Source organism: Rhipicephalus sanguineus, chromosome 11 (genome assembly GCF_013339695.2).
Source record: "Rhipicephalus sanguineus isolate Rsan-2018 chromosome 11, BIME_Rsan_1.4, whole genome shotgun sequence".
Classification (NCBI taxonomy): Eukaryota; Metazoa; Arthropoda; class Arachnida; order Ixodida; family Ixodidae; genus Rhipicephalus; species Rhipicephalus sanguineus.
In genome coordinates, this window is record NC_051186.1 from 138,334,351 (window position 1) to 138,353,736 (window position 19,386).

Consider the following 19,386-nt stretch of genomic DNA (forward strand, 5'->3'; position numbering starts at 1 on the left):
AAGCTGGCAAGGGAGTTGGCATTTTCACCTTATTCGTGACGTGAATAACATGAAAATCCTGTCGCGTACGTCGTCAAACCCTTTCCTCCAGACACGTGTGCCACATACCCGTTTACCACGGGCCGCGGTACACCGGTATGCGCCACAGGTGAGTGACAGTTCATATGTAGCCAGGAATAGCAAGAACAGAGATGGGTAATTTAAATGCGAGAGCGTTAAGAAAAGGCGATATCGGCAGTATTGACCCGACGAATGCAAAGAATAAAAAATGGGGTCCCAGCAGGAATCGAACACACGCATTCTGCGTGGCAGTCAGGCATTCTACCAAAGAGCCACGCGACGTCTAAAACTGCTTTGGAAAAACACCCTATGCAGACGTAATGTCGGTGCAACATCAACTGCAGTTGGGGTGCTGGCTATCTAATTTTATAACAAAGCAATAAACGCTGTACATGCACTCCAAGATACAGGTGCGTCAGGTTAACGTATGTGGTTCCAGCGCGTGCTCCCCTTTTATAGCAGTCCAATAAACATTACATCTGTATTCCTATGATTCAGCAAGCTATATCCAAGCATTGCTTGACCCCGGAGGAAAACGCTAACGAAAGTTACGTATGATATTCACATCATCGCACTTTGTTTCGATAATACTGACGTATGTGCTCTAACATGAGTGCTTACATTACGTCAGGCCATACGTCACCCTTTCAAAAGCCAGTGTTGTCGACGTGCCTGGTAAGCCCACGATGTGCACAAAACTACTAGACATACGAAAACACGTCGATCCACCTCGTAACGCTTAGCTCAAAGCCAAAAAATGCAGCATAGAACTAGTCGCTGATTGCTTCGCATGAAACCGTTTCACACAAGGGGTGGTATCAGCCGACTTTTACATTCAAAGTTTTTAGTAATAATAACGTTTATTTCCACCAATACAAAGTTGATGGAGGGGGTGAGAATAAAAGCGACTGTCCGCTTGACTACGTTCTCACCCCCCTATACATAAGACAGAGGCGGTGGCGGCAACAGAACACAAGATCTGACGAGGATATACACAACATTCTAGAATCTAGCAATAACACAAATTAGAAACAGCAGGCTGCGGTGCTGGCAGAAAAAAAAAGAAACACAATGCAATAAATATATATACAAGCATAGATCACACGTCAGTACACAAACTACACATACACTAAACGCAAAATTTACGCGTAACAGTGTTGGTTATTTCCTTATTTTTATTTTAGGCACGTTATTTCAAGAAGTTTTCAACGTCAGATGAGTTAATCAGATATTGGCGTAGTTGAGAAAAGGTGATGTCTGCTACGTCAATACCTGAGGAATGTAGTCTGTTTAAATGTAACGGTAGCTGATAGGTAATTTTTCGTTGTCCATAATTAGTTCTCGTACGAGGAAGGATCCATTGTGGTTGATGACGGTGGGGGTATTTTGGTTCATAACACATCATGGAAGCTAACTCTAATAGTGGATAAACGTCTTTTTTGTTCGATCTTATAGTTGTGTATGAGCCTGTAACTGTAGAGGTTGAAAACATTCATGATTTCGTGTTCATTGAACAAATGTTGCGTTGTATGTCTGTAAGGAAGGTTGTAAATTAGACGAAGGATTTTATTATGTAGAGCTGAAATCTTCCGTAAATTTGTTTTAGTCGTCGTGCCCCACACTAACATGCAGTAGTTTAGATGTGAAAGAAATAAAGCATTGTATATAGCAAGTTTTGCTTTTAAAGGTAAAACAGATTTATGACGCCAAACTAACCGCTTTGAATGCCTTGAATAAAATACTGTTTATATGGTCATTCCATTGCATGTGCCGAGTAAATAAACTCCTAGCGTTTTAATTGAATTAACAATTTCGACTGCCTGGGATTTATACTGCAAATTTACTTGAGTATCAGGTTTCTTATTTCTAGAATTAGGAATTATAGCTTTGGTTTTATTTACATTCACTGACAGTGCATTTTCGTTTGTCCAGAGTTCAAGCTTACCTAATACATTATTACCGCGCAAAGATAGCCCATTATGTGTATCTGCTGACAGAAGTATTGTAGTGTCATCCGCATAAATAATGAATCTGGACTGATAATCATTGTTTGTGATATCATTAATGTAAATGTTGAAGAGAAGAGGCCCAAGTATGCTGCCTTGGGGTACACCAGCTATGATGTCGCGAGTTCTTGACTGAAAATTACTAATTTGAACATACTGTTTCCGATGGGATAAATATGACTTTAATAAAGCTAAAGCATGTCCTCTAATACCATACAAATCTAACTTTCTAAATAATATGCTGTGTACTATGCAGTCAAATGCTTTTGTAAAGTCTACAAAAATTCCTAAGACAAACTTATTCTTTTCTAATTTATCCAGATTGTATTCTTTTTGATGGAGCAGAGCGATTTCCGTAGAACGGTTTTTTCTGAATCCAAACTGAGAATCAGTGATTATATTATGGGCTTGTAAAAATTTGTCGATCTGTTTCAGTATAATTTTTTCCAGACATTTAGAAAAAACAGGAAGGATACTAATTGGCCTATAGTTGCCAAAGTCATTTTTATCACCATTTTTGTAAAGCACAATTACTTTTGCTATTTGCATAGAGGACGGAAAGGTTGCGGTTTTCAGGCACAAATTAAATATATGCGTAAGTGGTGCGCAAATTACATCAATTACATATTTCACTGGACGAATCTGTATGTTGTTTACGTCGCATGACGTAGAGTTTGACAACTCTGAAAATGTGTCTAGTACTTCTCTCTACCTTACTGGTTCAAGAAAGAGAGTCGAAGAGCATCTAGCAATAGGAGAGTCGTGGGAGTGAGGTGATGTAGAATGATCTCTAGCGAAGTACAAACTGAAGGCCTCAGCTAACTTTTCACCTGTGTAAACTTCTCCTTTATGAATGATTTTGCCGAAACGTTTATCCTCAACAAAATTTACGTCAAGAGACCGTATTGTTTTCCATAATTTAACAGGATGCCTAAATGAATTTTCAAATTCATTTTCATAATACCGCCTTCTCGCATTTCGTATGTCACTGGTTAACTTGTTTCTATAGCTTTTAAACTCTTGAAATAGATGTGCGCTTTTGGAGGCAATATATGCGTTGTATAGTTTATTCTTCTGCTTAATGTGTGCATGAAGTTCATTACTTATCCAGGGTTTTCTTATCTTTTTCATAGTACGTTTCTTTTTTAGCGGAAAGTGCCTATTGTAAACGACACAAAATTTACTAAGCAATTTCTCATAAGCCGCGTCAGCATCAGTTTCATTGAACACATCATTCCATGACGTACGTGACATTTTGCTATAAAATTGTTCAAGAGCATTAGGTGTGATGTATTGAACCATTGGGGTACGTAAATGTTTGGATCTAGGCTGCTTGTTCCGTGAAAATAAATAAATGCCCATGTGGTCACTTAAATCACAACAGATTACTCCTGAATGTACAACAGAATTATTAATATTAGTAATAAACAAGTCAAGCATCGTTTCGGAAGTTGTGGTTATACGAGTGGGAAGCTTAGTGAGAATGCTAAAGCCGAAACTTCGTAGCAGTACATCAAAATCAATCGCGTTTACAGAATTAGACATCATGTCTATATTAAAATCACCACTTATGATGACATCATATTCATGCGCAGAAGTAAAAGAAATGTATGACTCAATGTACTCAAAAAATAAATCAACATCTCCAGTAGGTGGCCGGTAGAAGACAGAATAAACTGTATTATTTGCTAATACTGAAACAACTTCAACAGCAGATGACATGCAACAAAGTTCCGGGAGAGATTCACATTCAATGCTCTTATTAACAAAAATGCAGACACCTCCCCCACGACTCGCATCACGGTTAACGGCAAATGTTGAAAATGATGGCAAGTGAAAGCTACCGCTAAGCCAGGACTCAGATATCATGACAAAATCAAAAGACAACTCAAAACTGCTGTATCGCGCCAATTGCGGAACTGCGGCCGGGCGCATCTGCACGGCACGTGCACATAGGTCTGAGTAGACTTAGGAAGACGACGATCGCAGGTCTTTGGAATAAACCTTGTTTTACTTGTGGTTCTGGCCTGTGTCAGCTACGTTACTTCAGTGGCGACGAAGATGGAACATTACTCGGGTATAATCTTCGGCTGAAGGCGGACGACCAGAAGACATGGGATCTCGCCCACCAGCTTTCGATGGAGCAGCGGGAAGCTGGGGTACGTACCGCATACGTCTTGAAGCCTTCTTCGAGGGACATGAAGTAACGGATCCCGGGAAGCGCCGCGCCTTGCTGATTTCTTCGCTGAGCGACAGTGTTGTACGGGTATTACAAGGACGTAATCCAAGCACCCCGGTCAGCACCTTAAGCTACGACCAGGTTGTGGAATGTCTGGAAGATCAGTACAACAACCGCAAGCTAAGGAAATTGCAGCCAGTTATGCGTTTTTCATGCGGAAGCAAAAGGAATACGAGAGTGTGCGAGATTTCATCGCGGAAGTCAGGAGGCTAGCCGAAAGCTGCAACTTCGGTAGTATGATGGACCGTATGTTACGAGATCGCATCGTTTGCGGTATCCGGGACGACGACGCACGGCGTTCTTTGTTGACGCGAGCTACGCTGACCTTGAAAGAGGCCGAGGATTTCGCCAGGGCTTCCGAGAAGGCACAGGAAGACGTCCGTGATATGCAGGAGACTGGCGTGGGCAACGGAAGTGGTACCATGAACGCCCTGCTGCCACTACGACGACGTTAGTCCCGGGCGCCGAGCAGCAACCTGCAAGGCAGTCGCCCACTGTGCGAACGTTGTGACGGGCCGCATGATTCCAACGGGTGCCGCCATCGAAACACCAAATGCCGTCTGTGCGGGAGGAAAGGTCACCTGGCCAGGGTATGCCGCAGGAGTCGTTCCCGGACGTCAGGTGCATATGTCGTGGAAGAAGATGAAGGTGAGATCGAAGAATTTATGCTTGCCTTGGTGGCACACAGTGCGACCGACAGGGACGTCTCGCGGCCTCTCGAGAAGGTTTTGACGTGGGGAGGGCAGGAACTGAGCATGATAATCGACACGGGCTCGCCGGTGAGTGTGATTCCAGTGAATGTGTACGAGACACAGAAGGCGGTGGCCAGCTCTCGCAAAAGCTGGCCTGCGGCTATCATGCTTTCTTGGACCCCTGCCCGTCATTGGCAAGTTGGACGTGAAGTCTGGCAAGGACGTCATTGGCAAGTTGGACGTGAGAATGGCAAGGACGTGAAGTCTGGGACACTAACCGTGACCAGTACGTTAGTGGTGGTGGGCTGTCAAGGACCACTACTCTGCGGCCGGCGTACAATCGAGGAATTTTGCAAGGCCGGCGTCTCTCTTTTGGACGCCAACAGCGCTGCGTGTGTAAACTTTGTTCAACAGAATGCGCAGTTGAAAGCCCTACTTGACGAATTTTCGCAGCTGTTTGACAACAAACTGGGTTGCTGTGAAGGGCCTCCCGTTAAGCTACACATCAAGGAAGGCGCTCGGCCTCATTTTTGCAAAGCACGGACCGTGCCTTATGCAATGCGTGCCCAAGTCTCAGCAGAGATTGATCGCCTGGTGGAAGAAGGAGTGCTTTCCCAGATCAGCGTCTCTGAATGGGCAACGCCGGTAGTCCCCGTGGCGAAAAAGGACGGTGACATAAGAATCTGCGGGGACTTCAAGTTAACGGTGAATCCTGCTACTTACTTGGAACGGTATCATCTGCCGAAAGTTGACGATATCTTCGCAGCGCTTGCTGGAGGTGAAGTCTTTAGTACGTTGGACCTACGTAACGCATACAATCAGCTTCCTCTAGACGCCGAAGCTAAAAGGATCGCAGTGCTGAACACGCATAAGGGACTGTACTGTTACAATCGCCTCGCTTTTGGAATCGCTTCAGCCCCAGCTCTGTTCCAAAGGCGCATGGAATCAGTCCTCCGAGGTCTGCCAGGAGTGAAAGTCTACCTAGATGACATTATTGTCGCGGAAAAGAAGCACGATATGTCGGTATTGCGACAAGTGTTCCAACGACTGCAGGACAGCGGCCTGAAGCTGAATTAAAACCAAATGCAGATTCCGAGAAAAGCAAGTGACATTTCTGGGTCACCGCATCGACGAAAAAGGTCTGCATCCTTTGCAAGACAATCTCGGCACCATACTAGGGGCACCATCGCCAACTTCGGTGAGCCAGTTGAAATCTTTTCTGGGCTTAATCACGTATTACTCCAAATTCTTGCCTAACCTCTCAACCATGCTAGCACCACTGTATGCATTGCTGACGAAGGGAGTTGCCTGGGAATGGGGACAGGCGCAAGAAAGCGCATTTCAAGAAGCGAAAAAGGCTATGAAAAAGGCAAACTTTCTCATTCATTATGACCCTTGTAAGCCACTTCGGCTTGAATGTGACGCTTCCATGTATGGTTTGGGGGATGTGCTGTCTCATCGCATCAACGGCAAAGATTATCCGATAGGTTTTCGATCGAGAACATTGACTGCTGCAGAGAAAAACTACTGGCAGTTGGAAAAGGAAGGGCTTGCCTTAGTTTTCGGTGTGACCAAGTTTCGAGATTATCTTTTTGGCAACCGGTTTACGCTGGTCACTGATCACAAGCCATTGACCGGGCTTTTTCATCAGGACAAGCCCATTCCACAAATGGCAGCAGCAAGGATCCAACGCTGGGCATTACTTTTGTCAGCGTATCAGTATGAGCTGGAATATAGGAAAGGACAGCTGAATGGTAACGCCGATGCTTTGAGCCGCTTACCTCTGACTAATCAAGAAAGCGCAACAGAAAACTCTTCGGTAGAATACGTGCTGCACGCGCAAGCTTTAAACGACTTTGTTCTGTGTCCCCAGAAGCTAGCAGAGAACGCCGCTGAAGATAGAGTGCTTCGTCAAGTAATGACGTGGATTCTGCGGGGTTGGCCAGGAGAACTGAGCGCGGGACAACAGTGTTTCCGTCCTTTCTTCACTCGTAGGGATGAGCTGACAGTGAGCAACGGATTAGTTTATTGGGGTCATCGTGTCATTTTGCCGGAGAGAGCGCGTTCTTTTATGTTGGAAGAATTGCACGAAAGCCATCCGGGCATCACGGCAATGAAGAGCCTCGCACGCGCGTTGTTTTGGTATCCGACTCTGGACCACGATATAGTGAGTCTGCTTAAAAGTTGCCCGCACTGTGTGCAGTGTATGCCACTACCTGCGGCTCAGGTTCCTTCAAGTTGGCCTGAAACTGACAAGCGCTGGTCTCGGCTGCATGTCGACTTTGCTGGTCCTGTGGAAATTATCCTTGTGCTGGTGGACGCAGGTACGAAAGAGATAGAGGCAGTCCCACTCGAAACAGCGGCGGCTGACAGCACAGTGGAAGTTCTTCGGAGTATTTTCGCTCGTTTCGGCCTGCCTCACACAGTTGTGTGCGATAACGGGCCCCAATTTACCAGTGTGGTGACAAAGACATTCTTTCTGGATAACCATGTCCGTCACGTGACAACTGCCCCTTATTATCCGCAGTCGAACGGGGCAGCAGAGCGGGCAGTGCGCACTGTCAAGGAGGCACTAAAGAAGAACAAAGTAGGGTCACTTAAATGTCGACTTGCTAAATTCTTGCTTCGGTACAGGGTAACGCCGGTAAAGGACGGCAAATCGCCCGCAGAGATGTTACTAGGTGCCCAACCAAGAACCAGACTAAGTGCTCATTTCCCGATGCAAGAGGGCACAAAAGAGACAGTCAAGGCTGCAGCACCACCTTCCCGGTTGATTCTTCCTGGAACACGAGTTTGGTCACGGCAGTATAACCGCAGTGGACAGAGATGGCTGCCTGGTACTGTGACGGCGGCCAGCGGGAGTCGGCTGCTCACTGTTGATACGGAAGAAGGAGAACAGCGACGACATGTCGACCAAGTGCGACTTCGGGAAGCTCGGCAAGCGCAGCAAGAAGCCTCCGTGACTCATTCAAGGGAGAGCGAAACGAACATCGGCGATGAAGGTTCGCTGCCACAACAACTACCCGCAAAGGAACCCGGCGAACAAACAGACGAAGGGGCGGGTACGGACCAGCCTGCAAGCGCTGTGGAAGACCCTGTTCTACCCAGACGTTCAACTCGCAAAAGAAGAGTTCCGGACAGGTTTTAGAAAGAAGTGCAATTTTTCACCAGACATTCTAGGGGAAGGAAGTGCTGTATCGCGCCAATTGCGGAACTGCGGCCGGGCGCATCTGCACGGCACGTGCACATAGGTCTGAGTAGACTCAGGAAGACGACGATCGCAGGTCTTTGGAATAAACCTTGTTTTACTTATGGTTCTGGCCTGTGTCAGCTACGTTACTTCAAAAACTATCTAACAGAATTTGCAGATCATCAGCCTTATTGTTCAGTGACCGTACATTCAAGTCAAAACATTTCACCGATGAGCCCGACCAATCGCAAGGCACGACACTGCGAATATTGCAGGGCAACACGAATCCATCGTTAGCCATTATGATCGGATGTTCATATGTTTACATGCGCTCACGTATCTAACCCACAGTAAGATGAGCCAGCTGACTCGCATCATTGACAACACGGCAGGGTTCACCGTCTTTTCTGCGGATTAAGATTCTCCCGTTTGCGTACCACACGTAACGGAAGCCGTTATCACGAGCCCATTGCTTGGCAGTCCACAAAACCGCTCTTGCCCTGCGTGTTAGGTTTTCCGAAAAGTACACCTTCGCGTCCTTTTCCCTCAGTAGTCGCCTTTTCTTCAACCACATATCCCTCAGCTTTTGGCTTTGGAAGCGTATGATAATGCCAGGGGTCTTATTTGCATTCGCTAGAGGGCGATGATAAGCTTCAAGGTCGTGATCACTGACCTCAGGAACCTGGATCAACCTGGATATCTCGTTTATCTTTTGCAGAAGATTCTCGTGTTCATTGAAAAGTACCCCGTGAATTTCCAAGTTTCTGTTCCTGCTACGCATCTCCAGATCATTCAAGTCAGCGTTTATCTGGCGTAGTTCTTCATCGGGCTTTGCACGCTCCAACTGTTCTGTTCTTTTACGAAGTTGCTCGATTTGTTTGTCTTGGTTGTCCAATCGCTTTAGAAAGGTGTCGAAATGATCAGACATTGTTTTCACTGCCTGTTCAATGCTGTTAATCTTCTCATTCAGTGGCATTAGTGAATCAAGTTTTCTGCTTAACTCCGCGAAAGCAACAGCAAAGTTAAAATCCCGAGAAGCCGCAGTAGTTGCATCAGCATCCACGCGTGGCGCACCAGTTTTACACGTGGAGCAGACATAGTTTTTTCGAGAATTAGCGCCACTTCTTGTCTTGTCAAGTGGCTCAGTTAGCCCGGAGCACCGCTCAATGTGATAGGAATTACCACACTTTTTACATTTCACTTGAGCCTCAGTAGTTTCTATGGTAAGCATGCAAGCAAGGCATATGTTATCCCCAGAATCACCCAATATCTCTCGCACACTTCCTAATGTATAACTACATCGACAAGTTTGGCAGCAGCAGCAACCAGCGGAAAAATAGGAGAAGGGAAGCACAAATATGTGGAGGCAAACCTGTGAAAATGCAGAGGAACACGTCAGAAGGTACGTCTATCGCCGGTCACCGCTACTGCCAAACTGCCGATAATAGGAGGGCGTCTCAGATAGTGACGAAATCCCAGTGTTTGCGATGCCCCATGCTGTCGGCCGCCGAGTCCTGGGGATCGAAAAGAAGAATATTGTAGGTTTTTCTGGCGTTGTAGGGCAACACCACACACGGCAACACGGCACAGCCAGCTATCCAGAGAATAGGACCGCCGGCAACAACAGCAGGGCAGAGACGAACCTGTGAAAATACAGAGGAACACGTCAGAAGGTACATCTATCGCCGGTCACCGCTACTGCCAAACTGCCGATAATAGGAGGCCGTCTCAGATAGTGACGAAATCCCAGTGTTTGCGATGCCCCATGCTGTCGGCCGCCGAGTCCTGGGGATCGAAAAGAAGAATATTGTAGGTTTTTCTGGCGTTGTAGGGCAACACCACACACGGCAACACGGCACAGCCAGCTATCCAGAGAATAGGACCGCCGGCAACAACAGCAGGGCAGAGACGAACCTGTGAAAATACAGAGGAACACGTCAGAAGGTACATCTATCGCCGGTCACCGCTACTGCCAAACTGCCGATAATAGGAGGGCGTCTCAGATAGTGACGAAATCCCAGTGTTTGCGATGCCCCATGCTGTCGGCCGCCGAGTCCTGGGGATCGAAAAGAATATTGTAGGTTTTTCTGGCGTTGTAGGGCAACACCACACACGGCAACACGGCACAGCCAGCTATCCAGAGAATAGGACCGCCGGCAACAACAGCAGGGCAGAGACGAACCTGTGAAAATACAGAGGAACACGTCAGAAGGTACATCTATCGCCGGTCACCGCTACTGCCAAACTGCCGATAATAGGAGGGCGTCTCAGATAGTGACGAAATCCCAGTGTTTGCGATGCCCCATGCTGTCGGCCGCCGAGTCCTGGGGATCGAAAAGAAGAATATTGTAGGTTTTTCTGGCGTTGTAGGGCAACACCACACACGTCAACACGGCACAGCCAGCTATCCAGAGAATAGGACCGCCGGCAACAACAGCAGGGCAGAGACGAACCTGTGAAAATACAGAGGAACACGTCAGAAGGTACATCTATCGCCGGTCACCGCTACTGCCAAACTGCCGATAATAGGAGGCCGTCCCAGATAGTGACGAAATCCCAGTGTTTGCGATGCCCCATGCTGTCGGCCGCCGAGTCCTGGGGATCAAAAAGAAGAATATTGTAGGTTTTTCTGGCGTTGTAGGGCAACACCACACACGGCAACACGGCACAGCCAGCTATCCAGAGAATAGGACCGCCGGCAACAACAGCAGGGCAGAGACGAACCTGTGAAAATACAGAGGAACACGTCAGAAGGTACATCTATCGCCGCTCACCGCTACTGCCAAACTGCCGATAATAGGAGGCCGTCTCAGATAGTGACGAAATCCCAGTGTTTGCGATGCCCCATGCTGTCGGCCGCCGAGTCCTGGGGATCGAAAAGAAGAATATTGTAGGTTTTTCTGGCGTTGTAGGGCAACACCACACACGGCAACACGGCACAGCCAGCTATCCAGAGAATAGGACCGCCGGCAACAACAGCAGGGCAGAGACGAACCTGTGAAAATACAGAGGAACACGTCAGAAGGTACATCTATCGCCGGTCACCGCTACTGCCAAACTGCCGATAATAGGAGGCCGTCTCAGATAGTGACGAAATCCCAGTGTTTGCGATGCCCCATGCTGTCGGCCGCCGAGTCCTGGGGATCGAAAAGAAGAATATTGTAGGTTTTTCTGGCGTTGTAGGGCAACACCACACACGGCAACACGGCACAGCCAGCTATCCAGAGAATAGGACCGCCGGCAACAACAGCAGGGCAGAGACGAACCTGTGAAAATACAGAGGAACACGTCAGAAGGTACATCTATCGCCGGTCACCGCTACTGCCAAACTGCCGATAATAGGAGGGCGTCTCAGATAGTGACGAAATCCCAGTGTTTGCGATGCCCCATGCTGTCGGCCGCCGAGTCCTGTGAAAATGCAGAGGAACACGTCAGAAGGTACGTCTATCGCCGGTCACCGCTACTGCCAAACTAACGCCTTTTCCCTGAAAATTTCAAAACGCTTTACAACTCACCTCGTTTGCCAACTATATATTTCAGTTTCTTCGTTTGAGGGATTCCACCAATAAAAAAAACATGGTTGATCCCTCCGTGATAGGAATCGGAATTACACGAAAGTAAAGCGTGTCCTTACAGAAGTAACTGAATGTTTGCTGTAAATTGATATAATAGTTTGCACAATGCATATAGATATCTCGCCGCTATAGCACCGTTTAACGTGGATGTGCCCACTTTGATGATTGGTGGTACATCTCCATCCCGACGACTAACGTCCCTGCTAAATGGTTAAACAAACCCTCGTGGCAGCTGTAGTAGTTAACGGTGAAAGCGTAATGAGAGAACTAGTTGTGATAGCCAGAAGAGCGTCTCATATTGGACGCAGAACTTGGTCGCCATCACGCGGCATGTTAAAATGTAATTGAACACCACGGCCGGACTAGAGGGAAATGCAAAGCGCGTCGTGCCCGGTTGCCAGGCCACAATTTCTCTAGGGGCAACCGCGTGAGCGGGGAACGCGGTGTTACAGCCAGGTGAGGAAGGCGCGCGTCGCAGAGCTATGGGCGAGGCAGACGCTTTTACGACGCTAACTCTAACGACGCTTGGCTCACCACCTCGCTGTGTGTTAAGGCATTGACAAAATTGAACTTCTATTGAAAACACGCCGAACGGAACGGACGTGTAACGCGTTGCAGGTGCTAATCGCGGATGATGATGATTATGATGATGATGATGATAACAACTTTATTGTTCCGCCAGAAAAGGAGGCCCCCTACTCCCCGTCCCCGGCACACAGGCCTAGGCGACGGGGGCCGGCACCCCCGCGATTAGAAGCAGGCGAAGAGGTCTTGACTCCTCGCGGCTTCTTCCGCCAGGCGGATGGCTTGTTGCTGTGAAGCGGGGTCCTCGCTCCGCAGCAGGGCTTCCCAGGCCTCTCTACAATTGATATTTGATTTAGCCCCTGGGGAGCTACCGCACTCCCAGATTATGTGGTCGAGGGTCCCTCTCGCCCCACAGTGCTTGCACCTATCGTTTGGCCTATCATCTTTCTGAACATCATATGCCCAGACCGGGTTTACAAAATTGCCAGCTTGCAGGCGCTGCCATGCGACTGCCTCCCTATTGTTCAGGCTTTTATCCGGTGGTGGCACCACTCTGCGAAGTAGCCGATAATTTTCAACGATTTCGGTGTAATTTTGCAGACGCTCGTCCATGTTCTGGCAGTCGGGCGGCTCCACAGTCATCCGGAAGTAGAGAGCTCGGGCTAACTCGTGGGCCGCCTCGTTGCCAGGAACGGACGTGTGCTGGGGTCCAAATTAGGCTAATTTTTCTGTTCAGCCGTCTATCGGACAGAACCCTTGCCGCTTCGGGCGAGATCCGACCTTTTCCAAAATTCCAGATGGCCGTTTTGCTATCGCTAATTATAAAATGAGCTTCCGTTCCAACGCAAGCGAGCGCTATTGCAAGTTCTTCAGCCGTTTCCGTGTTGCGGCTTCTAATGGTGGCGGCCGATACGGAGGCACCTTGGCCGTCGACCACCGAGGCGACCGCCGCGCCCGACTTGCCACTTGCCGCGTCCACGTACGCAACCGACTTGTGGTCCATTGATCCAAAGCGTTTGATTAGAGTTTGCGCTCTCTTTTCCCTCCTCTCTGCGTGGAATATGGGATGCATGTTTCGAGGAAGGAGGGAAATAATTAGATTTTCTCTGCAGTCTTTCGGGATGTTTGATTTGCCTCGTGGTCCCCTATCGGTTTGCAGGCCTACCATATCGAGGATAGCTCTGCCCGTGGTCGTTAGGCTTAGGCGATCGAGCTGTGAAATTCTGACAGCCTCCGCTATTTCGTCCCAAGTATTGTGCACTCCCATAGAGAGAAGCTTCTCTGTAGAGGTGCTGATTGGTAAGCCTAAGGCCCTTTTTATGCACCGTCGAATGAGCGAGTCGAGTTTCCTCTTTTCCTCAGACCTGATGCCCAAGAAAGGCGTGGCATAGCTCACACGGCTTAATACGTATGCTTGGGTTAATCTGAGCAAGCTTCTTTCCTTCAGGCCACGACCTTTCAGCGCAACCCTTCTAAATAATCCAATTGGTTGCGTGGCAAATCCCTCCAGTTTTTTTATTATCCCATCATTATGTCCATTCTCTTGAATGAATAGTCCTAAGATTCTGATTTGGTTAACTTTTGGGACGGGTTTCCCCTCTACTTTAATATCAAATTCCGAGCTGTGTTTGCAACGGAGTGACTTTGTGTTATAGACAAATAGTTCCGATTTTTGCGGAGAGCATGAAAGACCCCTACTGGCACCATAGTTCACGACAGTGTCCGCCGCCACCTGCAGGCGCTCCTCGATGCTTGCATCGCTCCCCTGGTTAGTCCAGAGGGTGATGTCATCCGCGTACATACTGAATTTTAGTCCCTCTATGTTTTTCAATGCGTCAGGGAGGCCCCGCATCGCCACATTGAATAGGAACGGAGAGAGAACCGAGCCCTGCGGCGTACCCCTGCTTCCTAAGTGAATTGGTGGCGATTCAATGTTTTGGAACTTCAAGCAGGCAGTTCTGTCTGACAAAAAATCCTTAATGTAATCGTATGTTCGCGCTCCTATCCCGATTTCTTGAAGACCGCGGAGGATAGCTTCGTGTGTAACATTATCAAAGGCCTCGGTCAAGTCCAGGCCAAGAATTACTTTCTCTGGAACGCGATTCGATTATATCGTGTTTGAGTCGGAGCATCACGTCCTGCGTGCACAAGCCCGGTCGGAAGCCAACCATCTCGTGCGGCCACAGGTCGTTTTCTTCCATGAAGTGCGTCAGTCGGGTCTGAACTACGCGCTCCATCAGTTTCCCTATGCACGAGGTTAGAGAAATAGGTCTTAGATTTTCTATTGTCGGCGGTTTGCCTGGCTTCGGAATTAGGATTACAGTTGCCGACTTCCACTGGCTGGGTAGCAGGCCTTTAGTCCAAATTTCTTGCATGTACTCCGTCAGAGCGCTGATGGAAGCGTCGTCGAGGTTTCTTAAAATTTTGTTTGTTATCCCGTCAGGTCCCGGGGCGGATTTTGTCTTTAGTCCCAATATTTCTGCCCTAACCTCCGCCTCCGTGAAGGGTGCGTCGAGCTCCTCATTGGGAGCCCCGTTATACTCCGGGAGGGCGGTACTGCAAGTATCACCAATGTACAGGGCGGTTAGCTTGTTCATAAATTCCGCGTCTGTTCCTTCAAACGCGTACCTGGCTTTTGACAGTCTAATTCCCGATTGGGTTTTCGAGTTGGTCGGGTCTAACAGGTGTCTCAGCAGACCCCACGTTTTGGCAAGGCTCATGCCCCCCTCCATCTCATCGCATCTGCTGCACCAACTCTGTTCGTATAATTTGATCGCATAATTTTCAATATTTTTGTTATGTCTGACAATCCTCCTTCTAAGATTACGGTTCCATTTTTGTTGCTTTAATTTGCGCTCCATACAACGTTTCGCCTCCCACATGTGAAGGAGTTTGCTATCGGCTATTTCAGGGGCATCGTCTCCGTCAAGCGTCTTAGTTGCCTCTTCAACGTGACGCGCGAGAGTCTTTGTCCACTTCTCTATGTTTTCGATCTTATCTGTGGCAGATTGATCTCTCTTATCTCTGAATAACTCCCAGTCCGTGATCCTCGGTTGACGCGCACGACGCGTCTTCACCCCCTTTTTAAGAATCAAGGCCAAAATGAAATGATCACTACCGAAATTGCACTCCGAATTTGTCCATTTCAGATCTGTCACATTCTTGGAGAAGGTCAGGTCAGGGGAGGTGTCGGCGCACACGCTGTTACCCACCCTTGACGGACTACTAGGGTCCGTGTGCAGGGTGAGGCCGAGCTCGTGCGCGTCCTCCCGCAATGTTCCGCTTAATCAACGTTGTGACGCGAGATTTATCGCCCTTGTCACTTTAAAACGCTTGATATCCCGAAAGTTTTGCTGCCTTGCCCGACTCCTGTAGGGCTATAGCTAGCGATTTCTCATCTAATAGCATCAAGTGTTGTTGCACTAACGCTCGCTTGCGTTGGAAGCCGCGACAGTTCCACTGCCAGATCAAAGACTCACTTGGTGCGCCTCTGGCGATGTTGGAGCTGCTCAAAATTTTCTTCCGCTTTTAATTGCCATTCTCCGATGGCAACTAATTCTGCCCTGTGCTTTTGTGCTTCGCCGGTAAGGCCATGAATCTGACTTTGAGTCTGTTGTATTGCTCCCATAATTTGGGCCATGAAAGAATTGAATTTAGCATCGATTTTGGCTTCTAATCGTTTCTCTAGTGCCACCAACGGATCAACGTCTTCCCCTTTGCGTTTCATTGGGGGTGGTCTAGCTGATTCTGCGATCACCTTTTCCTCCTCCGGTCCTGCAGGTTGCGTAGGATGTGCAGCCGCAGGGGCTGGGGGGATGGGTTTAGATAACAATTTGGGTTGCAAATTTTGGGGGGAGGGGGAGGATCCCGTGCGCGCCTGCAGATTTGGTCTATGAAATTCCTGAGTGAGCTTTTCGATTACCTCTTTAAGCGCCCCAACCTCTTTACGTAATTTATCGATCTCCTCGGCCTGCTTATCATTTGCCTGGGAAACCCCACTGCCAAAGCTTGCATTGTTTTGGTCCTTGCTTTGGCTCCGCTTCCTTGGCCACGGTTGCGCCGGATCTCTGGAGCTCGATCTCTCCCTCGGTCGGGATCCAGAACGGCCCCGCGTGCGGGAGCTCGAGCGGCCATGCTGCTGCTCCGTGGTCTCCTCCAGCCTCGGGAAGGAGTCCGTTGTGGCACAAAAGTCTTCGTGGTCGGGCCTCTCCTTAGAACGACCCCGGGGAGTCCCCTCAGCGGTCTCCCCAGCTGGCTGCTGTTTCTGAAGTTGCTGCTGTTGTCGCATGTTGATCTTGCGTTCCCACTGCTGTTTCTTCACCTCGTAGGGTACGCGGTAAAGTTCTCTGCATTTTCTGTCACCGAGCGGGTGTCCTTTCCCGCACAGTTGGCACTTGGGCTCACATGAATGGCCTTGTGGCGGTTGCTCCATGCCACAGCCACGACATTTCACTTTCGCGGGGTCCGGGCAGACGTCATCGCGGTGTCCGAGCCGTCCGCAGGCGATGCAAACTTCGTATTTCTTGCGGTAAATTACGCAGCGTTGCGCCATGGGTGTGAGTCGCACCCACCGTGGCACCTCTTTGTCTTCAAGCAATATCAAAACTGTTCTCGATGTTTTTCCAAGTCTTCTTACTCCCAGGACCGGAGGATTCCCGTAGGTTCGCAGCCGCTGCAAGATATCGGCGTCGGAGTACGTCAAAGGGACTTCATGCACGACGCCTTTTCCGCAGTCCTCCGGCATGGCGACCTACGTAGTCACTTCGATCTTTTCCCCTTCGAACATGAGGAGCTTCAAGTCGGCGTATTTTCTCTTCCTTTCTGCGTTGATGGTGGCGACGAGAATGGTATGCTGTTTCGAGTTCATCGAGAAGACGTCCTCTCCAGCCGCGTCTAGGCTGACGCCCGCCGCGCAGAGTATTGCGTCAGCCAGCTAGGCACTTCCATATTTCAGCAGACGTACGAGACCACCGCGAGGTCTCATGATGATTTTTTCGGCACCGTCCGGAATTCGGGCAGTTTGCCTTTCAACCGACTTCGCCGCTATCCTTCTCCCTGCGCGCTTGTCAGCGGGGCGCTGCCGTTCGATGTGGCGTTCCGCCTCGCGTTCCGCATGGCGTTCCATTTGGCGTGCCTCGTTGTTTTCTAGGGGGGCCGCTTTCCCCCCCTTTTTTTTGCTAACGTACCACTGTCCCGGCACGTTAAATTCTTCCGGATCGATATCCGTACCTTCCACGGTCTCCATCATGGCTAACGCGGTCTCCGGGCGTAGCCGCCGACGGTGGCTGCTCGCCGATAGGCCGGGCCGTAGGGTTAGGCTTAGCTCACCATACGGCGCGTCGCACACTTCGAAGACCCAGAAGACGAGAAAAACGAGGACCCACCTCGGAAATTATGATATCCTCGGTGTCTGTTCGTCAAGGCCTGACCTTGGGGCTAGAGTCCAACAAACCGACGAAACGAACTGGTGCTCGAGCGGCCGTGGTCGACGGAGCCCATCGAACGCACATCCGCTCTACTTCGCGTCTTCCCGAAGGCCACAGTAATGACGAATTACTTTACTTTACCGCTCCCAGCGGGCAACACCACCCCGCCGACCGGGAGAGTGGTAGATATAAAAGGCGCGTTTGTAAACTCTGTAGAGTATGTGGCCATGGCGCAGTGGATAGCGTGTCCGGCATCTGTTGTTGCGGACCGAGCGGTCGTGGGTTCGATGCCCTTTGACGGAACCTTGTTTCTTTGCCATCTGATCGTGTATATTTTTTCGACGTCATTTCCGTGACGGAAATACATCACTGAAGTCTTAGTGGACCCCGGCATAAAACACTTTTGTGTTAATAATAAGCTGGCGCCGTTGAAAAAGCGCGTTGATGGCGTAATGTATAAAGTATCATACTGCCACACGTATTTCTTGCTTCATTTTGACGCATTCACGTTTCGCCCACGAAAACTGTTAGCAGCGCTCGGTGCAGACCGCGCTACGATGTTCGGGAATCTTCGCGATTATTTTGATCATTCTGTTCAGGTTACGTGCACGACACGAACAGTCAAGTTCATTCGAGAGCTTGCACGAGCACCGGCGATAACTATAACGCAGGAAGGTTCGATGGCTTCTGCATAAAAGACGACGCGTTGCGCCGATGATCAGTTTTTCGACGGCCGACGCTCTGTTCGCGGCTGTCAGAGTACAGCGTGGTTTGCTTCTTGTTTGACGTATCGTTTCCCGGGCACAAGTTCGCCCAAATAATAAGTTCTGCCCTCAACACGCCAACTACTGCCTTCGTCAACGTCATGACCACGTGACATCTGGTAGAGGTGCTGCTGCGTTCACGATCCGGACGCCTTCGCGAAGCGCAGACGCAAGCCCAAGCCGCGAAGAAGAAGACGCTAAGGACAACCCTGATCGTCGAACTAGCCGCAGGCAGAAGAGACTACAGCCAGAGTACGGGCTCCCCCCGGAAAACACCAGGCAAACCAAGACCCTGACCTCGACCTCAGCAACGATGACAGCCCCTGTGACGCCTGCATCGATCCTGCTCCGGCAATCCAGGGACCCGCCAACTTTTCCCACCACATCACTCGAAGACCCGGATACCTGGCTTGAAACATACAACCGTGTCGCTCCTTCAACAACTGAAATTTCGAAGACAAGCTGCGTCACGCCTATTTCTACATGGAAGACACGGCAAGAACCTGGTTCGAGAATTGGGAGTCCTCACTTCAAACCTGGGATCTCTTCCGAAGCGCATGTCTGGACACGTTCACAAGCGTCGTTCACAAGGAAAGGGCCGCTTCTTTGCTGGAGACATGGGTGCAGCTACGAAACGAAAAAGTCGCTATCTTCACGGAAGAGATGACTCGACATTTCCGCGAGGGCGACGCTGCGATGCCCGAGGACGAAAAAGTTCGCCTGCTGATGCGGGGGGTTAAACAAGAACTGTACTTGTCTGCAACTCGCCCACTACGGCCGCCGAATTCCTCTCGGAGGCCACAACTATTGAAAAGACGCTTGAGATGCGGACAAAACAATATAACCACTCTTCGCTGTCTGCAACCTCTTCTGAAGTGCACTCGCTGGCGACCTACGACTTCCGCGAGA